Source organism: Lathyrus oleraceus, chromosome 5, assembly GCF_024323335.1.
Source record: "Lathyrus oleraceus cultivar Zhongwan6 chromosome 5, CAAS_Psat_ZW6_1.0, whole genome shotgun sequence".
Lineage (NCBI taxonomy): Eukaryota > Viridiplantae > Streptophyta > Magnoliopsida > Fabales > Fabaceae > Lathyrus > Lathyrus oleraceus.
In genome coordinates this window covers 641086024-641092038 of record NC_066583.1, presented here as the reverse complement: position 1 = coordinate 641092038, position 6015 = coordinate 641086024, and positions in this window count along the sequence as shown.

The window sequence follows — 6015 nt, the reverse complement described above, 5'->3', positions numbered from 1 at the left end:
TTGATAATAAGCTTCAATGTGAAGCTTTCTCCAATGGTGGTTTGAGTTTTGGTGTAGGGTGAAGAAATGGGGAAGATGAAGTGAGAAAGGTTGAAGGTGATGTTTGCAGAAAAGGTGGGATAATAGTGAATATAATGGAGAGTCTTAAATGATGGTTAAGATGGGAACTTATAGGGATTAAGATTGGGATCCCTAAGGCTTGAAGTTAGTTAAAAGAGGTTTGGAGTTAGTTAGGATGAACTCAGTGAGTTTAGGTAGTTAACTCACTGAGTTGGAAGTTAGTTAATTGGTTAATTTAGTGGAAATGTGTTCAAGTGGTTTTATGACTATCTATTGCAGATTAACTTGAATAAAATTAAGCTTTAATGTTGGCTAATGACCTGCTATTTGTTGGCTTAGGTGCAAGGTAACTCGCAACTGTGAGTCAATGCAGAGTATGAATCATTGTGATTGTGCAGGCATGACAAGAATTTGCATTCTGCAGTGTTTCAGCAGCAGGGAACAGGGTGAGTCGGCTCAAACAGGGGATGAGTCGACTCAATCAGAGCATTCTCCATGATTGAGTCGACCTCCGGGTCGACCGGTTCAGACCTGCGATGAATTGGTTCATAGAAAAATAAGGAATGAGTCTACACAAAGACTGGATGAGTCGATTCAAACAAGATGAAATTTTGGTATCAGATATGAGCTGTCGAAGGTAATGTCACGACACTAATATCTGAACAATAAAAAACAGGATAAAAGATAAAGAATAGTAATGCAAGAGACACAAGCAATTGTTAACCCAGTTTGGTGCAACTCACCTACGTCTGGGGGCTACCAAGCCAGAAAGGAAATCCACTAAGTAGAATCAGTTCAAAGACTCTCAGTAAATAACACAAGTTACAGTCTTTTTCACTTAATCTCTACCCGTGTGACTTATACCTAAGAACTCTTAGATATGAGATCCCACTCACTCCCCCTCAATCACACCAGTGATATTAAACAAGAATTACAATGAAAAGAAGACACTCTTCAAAGACACGCACTTGATCTTACTTAACAACTTCAATCAAGTAGACACACACTCATGCTTAAAAGCTTAAAGTGACAAATTACAACTCAAAAATCAGACCAATTCAATCATCTATGGATGAATTGAATGGCTTACAATTCAGACGACCACACAAGACTAAAACCCTTATTCTCTCTCAATATTTCGTTCGTTATTTCCTATGTATCAAATCAGGTTTTCCATGTCCTTTTCATAGAAGCATTTGGCTGGGCTTGGACATCATAAAACCCTAAACTATTTTCCATTCATATCTTCTCATGACAGTTGATTAGATCTCTTTGGAAAATAAGTTCATCTCGTTGTAATTACTGATTGATAGCGTGTTTAATCATATCTTCAATCATACATAGATTTGTATTAAAAACACAATCACATAATACATAACATTCAGACTGAATGTTTTGTATACAGATGTCATGACATCGGGTCTGACATCCTGGAAAAATTCTGCATAATTACATTTTAAACATCCAGCAGGTACAAGATATCTTATGTTAAGACATCACATGTGACGACTTGTGAACACTCTTGGTTTTACCAAAATTGCTGCCAACACTTAGAACCAACAAACTCCCCCTTTGGCAAATTTTGGCTAAAACATATATTAGTCCATTTGTTCACAAGAATAAACGCATATCAGCAGTTAAGCAGCAGCAGAAGCAATAAACACACGATTACTAGCTATAATAGCAACTAGTAATACACACAATAAAAACATGGGCACTTCTTCTCCCCCTAAGTCTGTTCAACACAGACATCTCCTCCAACAACAACAGCACCTGTAACAACAGTACCTGTAACATTCAGAGTCACCCTCTGACATCAACTCCAACATCACCTGTACAACACAGAATATTATTCTGTTCAGACATCTCCTTCAACATCACAAAACATCATTCTTTTCAACATCATCAGCTGTCATCTATTTAGCCTAGCTAGCTACATCAACATATAATAACTGCAACTCTCCACATCTCCACACATTAACTTCAACTCTCCACATAATAACTTCTCCCCCTTTTTAGTCAAAATAGACCAAAGTGACCAATTAGACAAAATAAATGTCAATCAGTCCAGCAGAGAATGTCACAAAGGATGTTATAACATATAAAATGTTAAAACACAATGTCAGGTGGTACATAACCATAATTATACCCAGCTGCAATAGCTGAGATAATCAGAAATCCAGGGAACTCATAAAGAGCCCAAATATTACATCATGGCATCAACAAAGACTGCCAAAAAAAAACTATAAACATCAAATAGAAAAATATCAAAGCATCCAATCATCCAAGCATCCATAACACACATCAAAATAGGGGGACCATCACCACAACTTAGTCTGAGGAGGTAGCATCTTCTTCACCTTCAGATCCAGAACTGCCACTAGATTGATCTTGAGAATTAGACCTCTCACTTGAGGTGTGGACATCTGTCTCCTTAGCTTCACCAACCTTATCCATCTCTTCTTGCTCCAAGCTACTAATGAGAACCTCTAAAGCCTCTTTCCTAGCCTTAGCCACCCTAATACCAGTTTCCAACTCCTTACATGTTTCTTTCAATTGAGCAATCAGGCCACCTTGAGAGGCTGGCTTCTTCATTGCAGATGTCATGACAATGTCATTGACATGACTGCCTTCAAATAACTTGTAATGAATGGACAATGTAAGCTTCCTTCTACTGGGGATATCACTTGTGTTTAAAATACCAGGTTGTTGGCTTAAAATTATTCCACAAATGATTGAGGGAAAGGCAATTGGCAGGTTTACTGCATTAGTGGAAGCATGTCTAACAATTTGTTCAAACATGAACCTTCCATAATCAAAGTTGAGCTTGGTTCCAATAGCATATATAATCCTTCTAAGAGCATTAGATATTGTTGAGATGTGGTTTGTTGGCACCCAGTTGGTTGAACCTATCTTATGCAAGATAGCATATTTTACAGTTAATTTTCCAGCAGATAGATGCTTTTTGCTTGGCCATTCCTTGACTTGACCAATAGTGATTGTCCTACAGACTTCATTGTCTGTGGCCTCTAATTCAACAGCTCCTTTTGTTCCTCTTCCTAGGAACTTATTGATTACAGTTAGGGAGAACCTTACACACATTCCTCTCACAAACACCTTGCAAAATTCTTTGTTGTTCTTGTCAGAAATATCCTCAGGGATATTCACTACAAACTCCTTCGCTAGACCTTCAAAACATTGAGGTAATGCACTAACTGTTTTCAATAAACCTGCAGACTTGATCAACTCCATAACCTCCTTCACTTCCACAACATCTTTCCCTAGTTCCCTCTCCACATCAACTCTCCTCTGTATCATAAATTTCCACTTGGTTGCACCATCTTCCAGATGGAAGGAAATGTTGTCCAAATGCACAGCTGCAACCTTAGCTGGAGACTTTTTAACAGTTTGCTTTTTGGCAGGAGAGATGTCTGGGACATCTTCTTCGACATCATCTTCAGAATCAGAACTTTCTCTGACCTTTCTCTTCTTGACCTCTACTTTACTCCATGATTTAGAAGGACCTACAACAACAACAACCTTCTTACTCGTTCTGGCTGTCATCATCTCAGCCACAGACCTGCCTTTCCTGGTCTTCATTTCTTTGCGGCACTTGGTTTCAAGTGATGAACCAAGGTGTCATCTTCCTCGTCTGAGCTCTCTTCCTCCAAATCAATCACCTTTTCAGCAGAGTCATGCTTCTTAGATTGAGAAGCATCTATAGTTTTCTTGCTAGGCATGGTTTTCCCTAAAGAACGCAGTCCTTCTGCAGCAATATCCTTCTCTGACCTAGATGAATCATCATCTTTCTCAGTTTGAGGTTCCACCCCAGGTAAGGGGTCCCTTCTATACAGAGAAGTCGAAACTCCCTTGACTGAGTGTCCTTCATTTAGGATCCTTGTGACCAGATTCCTAATGACACGATCTGTATAATGCATGTCATCCTTAGGAGGAGGGTTATCAGAAATGTTACCTTGATTATTTCTTGCAGTGGAGGAAGGACCAGGGGCGTCGCCTGGGATTATTGAAAGAGGAATAACTTCCAAAACGTCTTCATCCAGAAAATCCATAGAGGGAGTTCTTGCTTTGTGAGTGGGTTTTGAACCAGAAGATGAGGGATGTTGTGACATTTTGTTGGACTTGTGAAATAATTTTGGTTTCCCTAGCAGAGATGAACGATATAATTTGATGAAGATGGAAGTGGTTGTGTTGAGGTAGCGTGTGAAAATGGTATAGATTGTAGTTCCAATACTAGGTAATGATTTACCATAAATAGGGCACTTTCTTTTAAGTGGACAAACAATATTTTTATTACCTTTTCCACTCCACTTTAATTGCTATAAATTCTCATGAATACAAATCCCCAATTTCCCTCTTAAACATTCAAACTGATTAGCATCCAAAGCCTTTGTAAATATGCCAGCTAATTGTATTTCAGTAGTAACATGCTCTAGTGCTATGATTTTCTCTTCCACAAGTTCTCTAATGAAGTGATGACGAATATCAATGTGCTTTGTCCTGCTGTGTTGAATAGGATTTTTGGAAATATTTATAGCACTCAGGTTGTCACAGTACAATGTCATGACATCTTGTGTGACATTGTATTCAGTCAACATTTGTTTCATCCAAACCAGTTGAGAACAACTACTCCTAGCTGCTATGTATTCAGCTTCAGCAGTGGATATGGACACACAATTTTGTTTCTTGCTAAACCATGATATCAAATTGTTCCCCAAGAAGAAGCATCCTCCTGATGTGCTTTTCCTATCATCAACACTTCTAGCCCAGTCAGCATCATAGTAACCAGTCAGCATAGATCCAGATCCATGAGTATATAACATCCCATAGTCACTGGTGCCATTGACATATTTCAGTATTCTCTTCACTTGGTTTATGTGACTGACTTTTGGTTCAGCTTGATATCTAGCACAAACACCTACAATAAATGCAATGTCAGGTCTGCTTGCTGTGAGATATAGCAGACTTCCTATCATGCTTTTGTATAGACTTTGATCTACACTAACACCATTTTCATCTTTGGAGACTTTCAAATGTGTAGGAGCAAGTGTCCTCTTATGACTTGCATTCTCCATGCCAAACTTCTTAACAATGTTCTTGGCATATTTATTTTGAGATAGAAAGATAGAATCTTCCATCTGCTTGACTTGTAGCCCAAGAAAGTAGGTCAGCTCTCCAACATGGCTCATCTCAAACTCAGACTGCATTTGTCTAACAAAATGTTCGACCATCTGATCTGACATCCCACCAAACACAATATCATCTACATATATTTGTGCCACCATGAGTTTTCCTCCTTCATTCTTCACAAATAGGGTCTTGTCAATACCTCATTTCCTGTATCCATTGTTAGTGAGAAACACAGTGAGTCTCTCATACCAAGCCCTAGGAGCTTGCTTCAAACCATAAAGGGCTTTCTTCAATTTGTACATATGCTTTGGAAGATTTGGATCTGTCAATCCTTTAGGCTGTTCAACATATACTTCCTCATTTAAGTAGCCATTCAAGAAGGCACTTTTTACATCCATTTGGAACAATTTGAATTTCAGAATACATGCCACCCCAAGCAATAGTCTTATGGACTCAAGGCGAGCTACAGGAGTAAATGTTTCATCAAAATCCACTCCTTCAACTTTAGTATATCCTTGTGCTACTAATCTTGCTTTGTTTTTAGTAACCACCCCTTGTTCATCAGATTTATTCTTATACACCCACTTTGTACCTATGACATTTATTCCTTCAGGTCTAGGAACCAATTCCCATACTTCATTCCTCTTGAATTGACCTAACTCCTCCTGCATGGCATTGATCCAGAACTCATCAGCCAAGGCTTCCTTGACATTTCTAGGCTCAATCTTGGACACAAAGCAACCATGTGAGATCACTTCCCTTGATCTAGTTGTGACTCCTTTATTTGGATCTCCTATAATGAGATCT